This window comes from Liolophura sinensis, chromosome 8 (genome assembly GCF_032854445.1).
Source record: "Liolophura sinensis isolate JHLJ2023 chromosome 8, CUHK_Ljap_v2, whole genome shotgun sequence".
NCBI lineage: Eukaryota > Metazoa > Mollusca > Polyplacophora > Chitonida > Chitonidae > Liolophura > Liolophura sinensis.
The window spans coordinates 32,024,493-32,040,411 of NC_088302.1; the positions used below are offsets into that span (position 1 = coordinate 32,024,493).

The window sequence follows — 15,919 nt, forward strand, 5'->3', positions numbered from 1 at the left end:
ATCCCTGAAACCATGACATCTCCTCTTGAATTTCTGCAACAAGCACCTAACGCATATTTTAACCTATTACCAGCCATACCGAGCGATGTTAAATGTATTAACCACGAACTTCGATCCTCTGCCCCAGGTATTGATGAAGTAAGTATGTCTGTGTTGAAATCAGTCTCAGACTATTTCTCAGTGCTCCTTTCTCATATAATTAATCTTTCCTTTAGACCTGGCATTATCCCAACACTGTTAAAAACAGAAAAACTAACTCTAATCTTTAAATCTGGTGATAAAGCTACTTACGCTAACTACAGGCCGATTTCTGTACTACCTGCTATCAGCAAGATTGTAGAAAACTTAGTTGCCTTTCAACCAGTTGACTTTCTGGAAAAAATGCCATAGTAACTAGTACTCAATACGGATTTCGATGCAACCATTCCATTGTACACGCCGCCACTGTCCTATACGAAAAATTAGTCTCGGCGAAGGAACAGCGCAAATTGAAAGCTAATTACTGTCATTGACCTGTCCAAAGCTTTCGACACAATAGACCATAATGTATTGCTGCAAAAACTACGACATTATTGCTGTCGGGATATAGCAAATGACTGGATCAAGAGTTATCTGTCCAACAGGCCACAGTGTGTTTCGCATAAAAAGTCCATCTCGCCTATATTCCCAATTGACTGTGCAGTGCCCCAGGGCTCCATATTAGGACCCCTACTGTTTTTAGTCTGTATAAATAGCATAATCAACCCATCGTCTGTTCTCAACTTCATTCTTTTTGCCGATGACACCAACCTTCATTTCTCTTGTTATAATATTCATGTAAATTATTAATACTATGACAGATGAGCTTGAGTCACTTCAACACTGGTTCCATGCCAATAAGCTTTTACTAAGTATTAATAAAGCTAAATGCATCATCATTAAACAATACAAGAAATGACTCCCTTCAGATATTCCGAAAATAAAAGTAGGCAGCTGTGAAATAGAATCTTTTGACGATGTTAAGTTTTTGGGCGTTTTCAGTGCTGACCTATCACGAACATCACACATTACACATGTTTCAAATAAAATTTCACGCAACATAGGAATAAAAAAAACATAAAGAAACTAATCAACCCAAAAACACTTCCGATACTGTATCCCTCCCTCATTCTATCCTACCTTTCCCATGCAAATGCACTTTAGGGTAATACCTACAGGACTTTTAAATCACTTGTTTAAAAGAGGAAGTTGTAACTTCCTCGCTTGGCGTTCAGCATGAAGTGGATAGTGCAACGACTGGTTGACCTGTATCAGTATAATGGCTCGGGCGGGGCGTCTCAGTGAAGCAGCACTAAATAAAAGAGCAGTGGAAATCCGTCCTGCAACAAGGAGGCACATTACACATACATGCACACTAAGGATTCCTTCGTCGTCATGTGACTGAAATATTGTTGAGTACGACGTTAAACCCCAAGTACTCACTCACTCACTCACTCCTAAATCCCTTGTATCTTTTGCGAAAGCGGGCAATCCACAATATGACTTCATCCCCGATTCACACACACCCCGCCATTATTCCATCAATTACAAATCCTTGACATTTCTACTTAACACCATCCCTTCCCTCCTGGCCTCCTTAGCTCCTGACAACGTTTCAAGCCATTTCCAAAATGCAGCCTGATGTACACTTTTACCCTACACGAGATCTCCATAGACCATTTACAAGAACTAACCTCTCCGTATATTCCATCGATTCGAAAGACCCTCGAGAATAGAACAAACTTCCCCAATATCTCAAAACTATCAATTCTTTTTCTCTATTTAAACATAAAGGATCACCTCATGTATATTATGGAATGATATCTCTAGCAACAATGTAACTTATATCGTATCACCGTCAGCCAGACTTGTATCTTGTCATATCAGTACATATATGCATGTCTAGTTTTTCTTCTCTAATTACACTTACTGTATGTACGTGTTTAACGGAATAGAACATTATTCATGCCCTGCACTCATTTACACATATATTTATAATCATACGTGTTTATACTAATATCATATTTACTATATCTGTGTATACATCAGCATTCTGACTGTTGATGTATAAACAAACAGTTGATTCAAGACGGCAAGTTGCTTCAAGTGGCTGTTTGTAAGTACTATATTACGTAGTTTATGTACCGTGTATAACTGTTTGTTTAAATGTGTAATGTGTTGCACAACATCCCTGATATTTTGCAAGAGTGTCAACACTGTTGCAAAGGTTAACAACAGAAAGTGTGTAACAGATTTAGACTGAGAAAGTTTCAAACCTTTGTTGTCAGATGGTAACTATGAGGTAATGACTTTATAATGATCTACGTGTACACAATGTTTTCAAAAGAAAAAAACGCAAGAAAACACAGACGAGTATTTAAAATAAAGTTGGCCCAGACACGGATCGATTTTAGCTATGTTTGTTGACCTCGTGTCTTTCTTTGTTTCGGAATGCTTTGTTTCGGGTTCTGTGTCAATATCTGCCTTGAAGTGGTGTATCTGTTATGTTTCCGGGAAGTCACTTTGTCAATGGCAGAGCCCTTTAACGCTCTACAGCGAGATACGAGACAGAAGAGTCGATTTGAAGGATAGTGCACGTAACAATGCATGTATAGAAAAGTGATATACTGACGGAATAGAGCAGACTTTGTATACAGTAAATACAAGGCTGTCCTCGTTAAGTGAAAATAACTCTGATACCATGTTCAAGACACAGTACCATCTATATTGGTTCAATGCTACATTGTCTATGGGTGATACCGTCGACATGCCCGCGGCACGGTATACATGAATACTCATAATGAACTATAGAGCAACGGGGCAAGATATTGACTTCGATGAACAAAGAAAAGAGTTTAGAGACAATAAATACTATGGGCTTGTGTAACTTGGACAGGCTGAATTGTGCAATTTCATAGGAAGGTTTGCTTCTTGGAGCCTTATTGATTTTAGTGAACGGCACGACAGGAAGTCATCAAAACGATATCTTGTGGAACTTTAACAGACTGGACTGCGTTGATTTGGAAATAGTTGCATTTTTTTCTGTCTGAAATTCTGTACAATTTAAACGCCAAACAAGACACTTCAGTTTGAGCTTTACAATGGAATAGCATGTATGGGTATAAATGCGAATGAATGTTGATGGCACAGTTTTAACAGTTTAGGTCGCTTTTATGAAACGTATTGAATATTATATTGTGTTGAATACAGTCTGCCTGCGGAATTAGGAAAAAAGCAAAAAGTAAGCAATCTGTTGCCTGAATAGTCAAAGTCGCTGTACTTTTAATCACTTACATCAACAGTTGTAATAAACCCAAGCTGAAGTAAATTTGTAAGAGGCCATATTTCACCGGTTGTCTTTCCATTTGCCAACCATCGCACTGTCGTCGCTGCTCTGGTTTTACTCTCTGTGCTGCATAACCTTTAATGTTATAAGTCTTGTGAGTATGCATTCAGGAATCTCGAATGTCGGCCCTATGTAGGTGTCCCTCATAATACTGCTCTTACAGATAAGTATATAATATTCTATACGGTGGACAAATTAATCTTGTCGAATTCATGTTGGCTTCCCCTCCGGTCATATAGATAAGAATATTTTTCAGCAACCTGCGGATTGTCATGGATTTCCCTCGAGCTTTGTCTGGTTCCTTCCGACCATAATGCTGGCCGCCGTCGGATAAGTGAAATATTAGAGTAAGGCATAAAACACCAATCAAGTAAATCAAGTAAAACAATTCAGATATTATAAATATTATAAAAGTGGTTTTAAACAATAGTGCTAGATTTATTTATTTGATTGGTGTTTTACGCCGTACTCAAGAATATTTCACTTATACGACGGCGGCCAGCATTATGGTGTGTGGAAACCGGGCACAGCCCGGGGGAAACCCACGACCATCCGCAGGTTGCTGCAGACCTTCCCACGTACGACCGGAGAGGAAGCCAGCATGAGCTGGACTTGAACTCACAGCGACCGCATTGGTGAGAGACTCCTGGGTCATTACGCTGCACTAGCGCGCTAACCAACTGAGCCACGGTGGCCCCACAATAGTGCTAGAACCATAAAACTCCGTGGAACCGCCGATGACGTACAGTATCCTCCTCACTGCGCTGTGATCGCAGCGTGGAACCGACGATGACGCACAGCGTCCCCCTCGCTGCACCGTGATCCTCTGAACATTACAACACACAAAAAACACTTGTGCTGTATGAACAAGGTACAAGGTCTGTGTTGAAAGAATCGAAGACAAGATGTGTTGGATGTTATTCACAATACTTGTTGCAAAATGCTCAAGCCTTATTTGTACTGTATAAATTAACTCATTTTGGCTCAACACATTTTGTAACATAAACATGTGAACGACACATCACACTTATTCAACATATGCATGTTTGTGTTGGGGTAGCACATTTTTGTGTTGAATGAAAACAACACAAGTTGCTGTGTTAGATTTCAACACAATTGTTGTGTTAGATTTCAGCACAAATTGCTGTGTTAGATTTTAACACAAGTTGCTGTTTTAGATTTCAACACAAGTTGTTGTGTTAGTTTTCAACACAAATTATTGTATTAGATTTCAACACAAATTGCTGTGTTAGATTTCAACACAAGTTGTTGTGTTAGTTTTCAACACAAATTGCTGTATTAGATTTCAACACAAATTGCTGTATTAGATTTCAACACAAATTGTTGTGTTAGATTTCAACACATGTTGTTGTGTTAGTTTTCAACATAAGTTTCTGTGTTTAGATTTCAACACAAGAGTTTTTTGTGTGAACCAAATGATACAGTATGGCTATTTTGAGTTTTTTTGGACAAGCCTACATACATACGACATACACGTCTTAGCTCTAATGAAGTGACGGATCGACGCTGAGCAATTCGTTAAATATACGGTACATGACCAGCGCGAAAAATGCGAAATCTCAAGATAAAAAGAAGTGTCCATTACAAGGCATGTTACAAAGGTACAAAGCAATGTAACCAATATAGGGACACTGTACGAGAAAAGTCTTAGGTGTGGCTCGTAAAAACCTTTCAATGGAATTTCAGGTGTACGTTACACAAGCTTTCCACAGAGGAGCATGACTGGCATGTCGGCTATCATATATAATTGAATCGATGTCGACTTTCCCCACGCCCATTACGTCTAGATTAACTTGAAACGATGTTAAATAGAGTGAGTGAGTGGGGTTTATAGAGGATATTGCACTGTGAAGGTTGAATATCATCAATATTTTTCGAGCGAGAGGTCAAAATGATAACCCACGAGACGCGAAGCGTCGAGTAGGTTATCATTTCCACCTCTCACGAGAAAAGTCTTAGGTGTGACTCGACCCAGGATTAACCCTGGATCTACCGCTCCCGATGTTAAATAGAGATCTAGATCACTAAAACAATAAAAAGCGTATATGGTATACTATTTATAGCAAGTACCCGCAATCCCAGTGTTCCTTTCTTGGTGAGCCATTTTACATTTCAATCACGACACCATGTGCGGTTGTACATGTAGATACGTGCACATATGTAACATCTGAATGTATATACATTGCACATAACGAGGTCATTAACTGCTTGTGCACGTTATGCATTGTGAGTTGTGTGAGGCATGAGAAGGTATAATATAATACATGCTTGAGTGCTTTACATGCAGGGATCAAGTCAGATGAAATGCTGTTATTGTCAATGCACGAGTCACAGAGCTGCATGCGAGTATATTTGAAATATGAATTCCTTGGTGACATTTGTCCATTGAGGGCTCCACAGAAAAATTGTTATAGGCTTTGTATTGTTTTCTGCTATGCATCCTTCGGAAAATACAGGCTACAGCTCAAGAAACACCACTTTCTTCACTTTAAATTGGGTATTTCCTTGCCCTAATTAGTCTGGCAAATGGCTGGACTGTATATATACTTAACGCGAATGATCTCACATGCAGTGCAGGTATGCTGTACGGATGTAGGTATATATGTGGATGTCATCATACACATATATGAAGATTATTATTAAGTGAATTGTAATATGTATTTATTTTATTTTATTTTATTTATGTCGAGGTTTAACGTCATACCCAACTTTCTTACGTATACGTGATGCATGGCGGCAGAAACCAGAGTGACCTGACCATCGATCGTTGGTATTACTGGAGAATATGATTCATGATAACTGGAAATTGGAAAATTAGATATAAATTGATATTCATACGATGTCAGAATAACACGTATAATATAGACCGCCTTGTTGTAGTGGAAGAAGGAGTGCATTACCACAGCTGCACGTTTGCATATGTATGCACTGGATAATTCACACACACAATGTACTGTAAACACGTACTTTAAACTTCAAATATAGTAAGAATTCTTATAATAATTTAATATATACACACACACATCTATCTATCTATCTATCTATCTATATATATATATATATATATATATATATATATATATATATATATATATATATATATATATATATATATATATATAATTTCTCGCCGATCTTGCCAATCTTGCATGTATAGGGATTAACTCTTCGGTTTTATTGGTTCCACTGCATGATGCACGTGGTATTCTCGAGACTGTTTCACATAAAATAAGACGGCATATGTCATGATGGCAACATGAAGTCAAGCACTGACCAGAAGGAACCTTGAAGACCCATGTATGCATGAAGAGTTCTCGTCTACGTCTTAATGCATGCCTGATATGATATTCAATTATTGTCAAGTATATGCACCTCCTCCTAATCCCCATGTATTAAGGACGTATATAGCAGATAATCCCATATAAAGGCTTCTATATAGATATAAGCAGTTGAAGTGAAATGTGTGAATATGACCTGAAAATTGCCATTCGCAAAACTCGGTGAGCAGTGAAATTGACAGGACCTTGTACAGTGTCTTATCTTACTGGAGTCGTCCGCCATTTCACTATGTTTATCTATATAACCGCTTGCATGATTGGAACTACATTTACCTTGTACGAAGTTTTAGGAATTTTATCAACTCTATACAGCAAACGATGAAAATATAAGAAGTTAAAAGAAGCGTTAGCTTGCTTGATTAAAAAATGCACAGGTTACTCACGGCCTGTTATACGAGAAGGGCAGCACTAGATAAAAGAGCGGTGGAAATCCGTCCTGCACCAAGGAAGCACATCACATGCTCTCTAAGGCTTTCTGCGTCGTCATATGACTGAAAAATTGTTAAGTACGACGTTAAACCCCGAGCACTCACTCACTCACTCCCTCTATATGAGAAGCATATCATTGTTCAGCTTAATGGAGTATTTTTGGAAAGGAATAAAAAAAAAATGATAACAGTAAACTGTATTTACGCCAGTTACGCATGCGTGAGCGCTTTTAACAGGAGACATTTTTATTTGATTTATTTATTTCATTGTTGAATAACGCCATATACTAAAAAAACATTAACCTATCTACGACGACTTACAGTTTTATGAGTAGAGGAAAGAGGACTACGGACAAGGGGGTGCGGACGCGAGGCAAAAATGTTCCGACGAGTCGACGAAAAATTTAAGCCTATATTTTTTACCAAGCTATTAACATTCATTCCACAGATATTCACTGTAGCCTATATAGACCAATATTTCAATTTCGTCCCAATTTACTAAATAGTATATAGGCCTATTTAGTCATGTTCTGTTATGTGAACCATTCCATATTGTCCCCGGTGGCAGACGGCGTGTTTTACAGAATTACCTCTCTTTAATCCTACCGCGCAGACAGCAGTAGTCATTTCCGCCCTGTGGGCAAGACAGATGACGCAGTTTTACTTGTACTGTTTGTAACTCTGGAACCAATAAAAACAAATACTATATATTCAGGGACAGCCTGTTTTCAACCCCACATAAGCTGAACTTGAGTTGTATTTTGTTTTGTTTTTGTTTTGTTTTTTTGGTTTTTGTTTTGGTTTTTTTTTTTTTTAATGTGAAAATGAAAGTGTAGGCTACACATTGGCCAAATCTGCATTCGAAACACTTCGAAATCACTCAGATTCTCTCTCCAGCAATCTAATATCCCTGAGCTTCCGGGGCCCAGGCCGCCCCTGGACCCTCGCCTTTTAGACTGTGATAGTCGTTACGCTCTTGTCAAATACGCGCCTCCCACCGCACCCCTATCCCCCCGGTGAAGATCCACTCTACGCCCCTGGACGGCATAGCTGTGGAAAAGAAGTAGTCGACAACGAACGTTAGACTTCGCTAACGGCTGCATGCACGAGCATCACGACCCCTTATCATGCCGTATGTGTCCATTCTGTCTTTAAGATGCTAAGATGAGAGGTTTAATCGAGATTCAGTCGAGGTAAAGGCGACAACGCGCCATTCTGATGAGATCCCAACGATACTGAAATATTTGCCAGTTGTACATATACACGAAAAGAAACGTAAGTCCACCCTCCTTTAGGACATATATTCAAAGAAATATTTGGCCGAATTAAGAAGCTTTTATGATTCGATTTCATGAAGATCTGTTGCACACGACTTAATTATATAAAATCTCACGAGCACGACTTGAAGGGAAGTGAAAAAGTTCAATAAAGCGAAGAGGTGCATGGTTTTAAGGAATATGAAAAAAAGATATGCCAAAAAAATGAGAAAAAAAAATCCAGTTTTTGAGGCATGTTTTATGTTTCTTAATTAATCCATCTATTTTATGCAGATTTTACGTCAGTTGTTGGAAATATTCTGAAATTACATCATCTATAAACATACAGGGAAAGCGGAACCATGCAGTTTATCGCCCTGAGTTCGGGATTTTATAATTTTTATAACAGCAACAAAAGCATGAAGGGTGATATATAAATTTTTGCCGAAAACTTGCCTAGGCACATGCATTTTTATTGTTGTAGCCTGCACATGCGCATTGAATCCTTTACTTCATCGGCGATACGTGTGATATGTCGATTCTTTATATAGGCCTATACCATGGAAAGTTTTAGCACTTAATGTCAATGTTGGTTCATGATACTGCACCTAATGATATCACAAATGTTTGCACGGTATAAGGATAGACTAGTAAGTGTGTGTAAGTAATGCTCCAGTGCATGATGGTGTTTATAATAACGGTGCTATGTAACCTATTTCCCTTTTGCACCTTTATTGAACCTATTCAACCACTTCAATGAAATTTATGAGGCCATTATTATGAAAACGATACTAAAATGATTATTAAAGATACAAGCTTCATAAAACTCTGTAAAATATATCTCTACACCCCATAGTTCTCTCAGAATGTTTCAAAATATTAGTTGCACAGGCAGTTGAAAAGGTTCAAGACTTAGGGTAGGTGACGGGGGAGTCGGTGAGTTTGGAGGGAGTTCATCCAGTTTAATTTAATTGTTCTCTGTTGTCAATTCTGTAAAACTCTGATGTCAAAACACATGTTGGTTGCCTTTTCTTGTTAATATAATTGAAACTTACGATCTTATCCCAATAAATCATGCTTTATTTATCAACGATTTTCCAGACTTTATACTTTTATATTTTGTTTCAGTGCATGGCGCCTTATTCTGTCCTCACTAATGTTTTGCACTTATTTGATGTTAGTCAGGCTTTTGGGTGAAAGAAACCGGAGTGCGTGCCTAAAGTGAACCATCGCCCTGTGTCAGATATCTGACATGTTTAAACACCACATGCATCCATTCAGCCGAATTGGTGAGAACTGGATTCGAGCCTGCAACATCATTAGTCAAGCTCGGTCGGTGATGCCATCACCTTAGTCCATGAGCCATAAGTCATTTATTTATTCATGTGATTGGTGTTTTACGCCGTACTCAAGAATATTTCATTTATACTACAGCGGCCAGTATTATGGTGGGAGGAAACCGGACAGAGCCGGGGAAACCAACAACCATCCGCAGATTGCTGACACACCTTTCCATGTACATCGTTCGTTGAAAACCACTTGTCCACCTCCAATATAGTGTTCATGTCTGTAGGTAACACGTGGAAAATTTCGTCAGTAATGGCCAAAGGTGGATGGTTTATTTTGGGCATTCCGGTTTTGATCCCCCAATAAAACGGACGGTCATATATATCTTAGGCTACAAATGAAATTTAATATGTGAGGATGGCCCTAAACAACAATCAAGTAAATACATAAATCATAATATAGTCTGGTGCCTTAAACAATTTTGAGCATTGCAAACCAAGACGAAAGGAATTATTCATTCATTCGTGTGCACTCAGGGCCTGGTTGTTCAAAACTGTTTTAAGACTTAATACCAGATTTAACTTAAAGGCAAATCTTCAATTTTGCACTTAGCATAAAAAAGGAGTGTACGAATACATTAAATATGAACTAAAATTTTAAATATAAAATGTGACATAATACCGGTATTAGCTAATATAATTTCGAACAACTGGGCTGTAAAGACCGGTATTTACATGTAATACAACTGATGAGGATTGTTAATGTTAATACTGAGTATTGACGGCAAAGATCGTTTTATTTTGAGACTGCAAGGCCCATCATGATATGGTGTTCAAAACAGAGAATTGTCGTCATATGACTGAAAAATTGTTGAGTACGACGTTAAACCCCAAGCACTCACTCACTCACTCAAAACAGAGAACTTGGAGGTTGGATTGGCCTACATCAGTATGAAATTATATTGCAGAGAAAACCTCTAGACAGACAGGTTATCGCCGAGGGGGGCTGGTTATTAAGCAAACCATGAAATATGTTAAAAATCATGAACACTTTTGAACCGAAGAACAGATAAGAAACTCTGGCATATCAATAACAGTAACATATACTATCAATATATCAAGTTACATACGGGGCAGCAGATGTGTTAGGTTAGCCCAGCGACATGTGTACTGTATAAAACTGAGTCTAAAGTTTCATTTACTATTAAAAGGTGAAAAAAAAATACTGTTGGGAGATTTCTCTTTACGCCAGTCTCATTTTTCATTCAAGATATGTAAATCAGAAAAGTATTCTTTTTTTTTAATTAATACTGTTTACATTCTGTCTGTGAAATTTACCGTGTGGAGCCTCCCTCGAGCGAATCAAGGGAGACAAGCGAAATGTTGATCTTCCAAAGCGCTTTAATTCGAAACATCGATGTTCCATGTGCGAGATCGAGAACGCAAGAAAAATTGTGTAATAGAGCATATTTCCTGACGTAAAGGTAACATTTTTGCGTAATAAGTTGTGAGTAATCTTTTAGTTGCGATAACAAGTGTAGTTGGAAAGCCGTAGGGAAGCGTTGGATCTGTGCAGCAATCGTTTGATGCCGGTTGCACGATCATTTTCCTTGATGACTGATCTATGGCCGGTCGGGTGTGAACTAATGCCCGGGACCTCCCATTGTCTGTCGTCCCGTATCAGAATGTCGATTGACCAGCCTCACTTAAAGCACTGACCAGTATTTCTGGTCACCCGATTTCATATCTGTGCATTTCTGCGAGTGTCTGGTGGGATAAATTTTTAATCCAAATCAGACCAGTCTAATAATAACTTGAACTAAGGCTGTGTTGAGGTTTTAAGTTTCTACTGACTGACAAACACATGAACATACCACAAAAGAATGTAAAACATTCACTATTCAGATTTTACCATCAAAATGGTTTCGAAACAATGAACAATTATTATAGTTATTATTTGTAATGCAGTTGTATAAAAATAAAGGTGAACATGAAGTTGAAGATAGGATTGTGAAAACACCACAGGTATAAATATATAAAAATGCACCAAATGTGCAGTAAGTACGTTCTTAGAAAGATCACATTGATGTTCATTCTATGCATTGAGTATCTGGTATAGATTTAAATTGGCTGTAAGAATTTGCCATGCATGTGCATCTGGTAAGCATTGTGCACATGTTGGTGGAGTTAAGTTGTTTGGTACCGATATATGCTTAGTTGAACAGCTGTTCCCAAATGTTAATGGATCTAACTGATGACTGCATGAGCTACAAACAGTAGCATACCTATAATATTAGCTGTGTAAGTCTTGGGTAGCCTGTTGGTGTACAGGCCAGCCTACTTTACATTATATATGAGGTAAAGTTATGAAACTTTAGGTCTTGTGTTAAGATTTAAGATTTAAACAAAATGAAATGGGAGTGAAACATGTAAAACTCCATGTAATTTAAAAGGCGGGAATTTTTCTGGATGGAATATATTTTTGTTTTTTTAAAATTCGGCATGATTCTTAAGTCTGGTGACGTAGATTTACATGCACCCTTATCTTTTCCTGGGGGTATTATTTTTTTATTGAAAGGGATTCATTAAGTTGTGATCCTTTGTTATTGTCATTATTATATCAACACTACCTGAAGTTCAGATGAAAGAGCGTGAAAAGCCTAGGATGTGTAGGATGTACAGCCAGTGTACCATCTAAAGTTTTTTCAGTTTTTAATCACCCGACAAATTAAAACTGTTAGAATTTTTAAATGACACTGACTTTCTCTCATCGTTTTTTGTTCACTTTTCCTCCCACATTGAATGATTTATGTATTTATTACTTTATTACTGACATAACACCCAATACAGGACATTAAATAATTTTTAATATCCTTTTAAAACATGTAAACAGATTTATAAAATAAAGTAATAAAATGTGTGATCTTTTGAAATTATGTATGTGTAACAAGTACTTGACTCTTGTTTGATTAAAAAAAAAAAAAAAAGATTGAATGAAAATAAAATTGAACAGTACACCTAAATAAAGATTCCAGGCTACAGGCATGAGGAAACAGATTATCAGACAGGACACGGAGTGGTACATTGTCCCCATTTAAAACAGAAAAGAATAAGTCCAACACATTTCTTTTGTGCTTAAAACGGGGGGAGTGGGGGAGGAGGTTGAATACATATATAGAGGTGGTAATTTGTTATATTATACAGCTACTTAATTCCTTGGAATTAAATATAAAGCTCACACAATCCCTGAACATCCCTGACAGCAGACCAATTAAGCAACTTGTGAACAACGTACGAATAACAAGTGATGTAATCAGTATCACACTTCTTAAGCCAAGCGCACATGGAAAACATTTGTGGTTGAAAATCAAATTTTCAGATCCCAGTGTCAGATGATCCGGAATATTGGTAACCCTAAGACAAGCAACATTTGTTGTCCAGGTTTGAAGATTCCAACGGCGAGAGACGATCAGTTGATATGTTCAAGGTCATGTGACCCCAAAATGTTGTGTCACAGCTGCTATTTTGTATGTACTCACATGACATTTCCATAGACGCTGATTGGTTGATGTAGGCAAGAACAATCTCACAAACAGACGAGGGAAATCTTGTGCCTGGTTCATTTGTCAATCCTGGGTCGGGTCACACCTAAGACCTTAAAAAAGAGAAAGTTGTAACTTCCTCGCTTGGCGTGCGGCGTGAAGAGGATAGTGCAACGATTGGTTGACCCCATATCAGTATAATGGCTCGAGCGGGGGTGGCTTACTTGCCTTCGGTTAGTAGTCTCAGTGAAGCTCAGTGAAGATAAAAGAGCGGTGAAAATCCATCCTGCAACAAGGAGGCACTCTAAGGACTCCTTCGTCGTCATATGACTGAAAAATTGTTAAGCACGATGTTAAGCCCCAGCAATCAATCACTCACTCCAGACATTTTTAGCCTGTGTATGTTATTTAAGCCTATATCAGACTAATTGTTTGATAACAAATACTCGCGTAATTGTAAACATGCAGACAGCATTGTGCTGTTTGTCAATCTTTATTATTTGAGGTGAGTTCATGCAAGAGTAAAAATGGACGTTATCATATAAACAAACAGCTTAAAAGTTTTCCATTTCCACGAATAGGATTCGCGTCTCTCATGCAGATGTATTTGTAGGTCTTTACTCTATTATTTACATGTTGTAGAAATTAGATTACTGATTCAGTCAAGTGTGTGGTGTGGATGTAGTTTTTTTTTTTTTTTTTTTGCCAACTTCAAGTATAGTACCGTATATTATAGACATGCGTGTGCTCACTAGTGCAGCTGAAGTTATTACAGGACATATATGCACACTGTGCAATGGCATTGGTGCATGTATGTATATTGAATGGTTGTGTTTATAATTAGGTTTTAGTTGATCATAAATGTAAATGCATTGATAAATTTCCTTTGCAAGCCTGCAATCTTCTAGCCTATATTGTAATTTAGATGTATGAATACTAATTACCAAAGACCAGTGAAGATGATATGCCTATTAAGGTAAAAAAATTACTTACTTTAGGGCAGGCCCAAATACAGGTGCGTTTAAAGGTGTGTTCATTTAGCTTGCAATAAACAGGTACACGAATGTAAATGTTAAATTATAGGAAAAGGTTTCTTTTATGGATTTTATGGAGTTATTTAGTCAGCGGTTTTACAAATATTAAAAACTAAGGAAATTGGGAGGCCTTACTACTCAAAGCATGATTCCACTACTGCATAAAAAGGAAAAAGATAGCTCAAAATTGAAGCATCACTAGATAGACTGCTAGAAACTGTATTATACCTACTTAATACTCATCATTTTAGACTTTTTGAAAAACTGAATAATGTGCATGAAAATGATTGAATTCTAAGATTAGCTTTATAGACCATCAGCTTCTAGGTAGGCTTCATGGTCCCCCGTTTTTTCCCCCGTTATATTTATCTACAACTGTACCTGGGCAAAATTTTGCCAGAATTATTCACGTAATCATTTGCACTTGTGGATTATATGAGCTCTTCCAACATGAACAGCTGTATTTAAATTGGAAATACTTTTTGTGACTTCAATAGCATTTAAGCACTTGCTGTATGGTTCATAAAATCCACCATAGATTCCAAGAATTTCAATACAATAAACTTTATTTCAAAAAAATCATTAAGACGTAAGGAAAGTATTTTTATGCATAGATTTTCAGTAGTTGTTTTAGTTTTATTGTTCAAAGTGCATGCAGGAATTGCGCCCTTTGGTTTTCATGGCTGAAAACTTCACCTGAAAAAGTATTCATGATGCTTATAAGATCATCTTTCAAAATGGAGTTCTTTGAAGCAGATGTTGCGCAAAAAATACAGTTTGTTGCATGATTGTTTTGCTCTGTACATATAATGCAGATGCAATCATGTCAACGAATATTCACATGATCTGCTCATGAAAAATGTCTTTGAGTCACAGAACTCCTTAAGTTCTTTTGCTTAAGGAGAAATGATTTGCTTAACAAGCGTAATATTCTAATTATGAAGTGTTGGTAAGAAACACTGTATGTTGGACTTGGACAGAAAACTACCGACTTCAGCAATTTGCTAAACTTAAGAAATTTTGTGAACAATTCTCCATTCAGTTGTTTGTGTGTAAAGTGCCATTCAACATCGATTTGAGAACACATTTGTAATTATCCACACTTGACCCTTGTGTCAGAATTGATGTTGAGGTTGAAAATAAAGGAATTAATGATGTTGTCTGATATAACATCATTGAAGGGATGTTTTGTGAATTCAGGTCTGTTGTAATATTGTTGACCTTAAATTGTCTTCAGCTTGTCAAAGCATATGCATGTCACATGTAAGCACTTTGTGAGACAGTGAGATGGTTGTTGGTAATCGATAAACGAAGAGTTATTCATACCATATACCAAATGGTATTGGTTATTGTTGTACATTTGTTGTCCACTTATGGTAACCAAGGGCACACTTCCTGAATCCACTGTTTGGAACATGACACACTTCAATACTAGTCTGCAAACAAATGTGACAAACTGTGCTGTTTGCTGGCATCAGGGATTGGTGTACAAGAAAAAGAAGCAAAAAGAAAAAAAAAACCAACCCTTATTACTGTAATCCTTCAACCTTTTCTCATGTTTGCAAGGTGTTTATTCAAACATATTCAGAAGGCATTATTCTGTGTTGAAATTGTACTTTTTGTGATAAACTGAAACTGGTCAATCCAGTT

General features: G+C 37.4%; 1 protein-coding gene across 1 annotated transcript in view; it reads left to right on the top strand.

Moving 5' to 3' along the window:
* Nucleotides 1-11,125: 11,125 nt before the first annotated feature.
* LOC135472872 (solute carrier family 4 member 11-like) overlaps nucleotides 11,126-15,919 on the top strand; it is a 48,669-nt gene continuing 43,875 nt past the window's right edge. The window contains exon 1 of the mRNA XM_064752577.1: nucleotides 11,126-11,177. The gene's annotated coding sequence lies outside the window, so the exon portion shown is untranslated. The remainder of the gene's footprint in view (nucleotides 11,178-15,919) is intronic.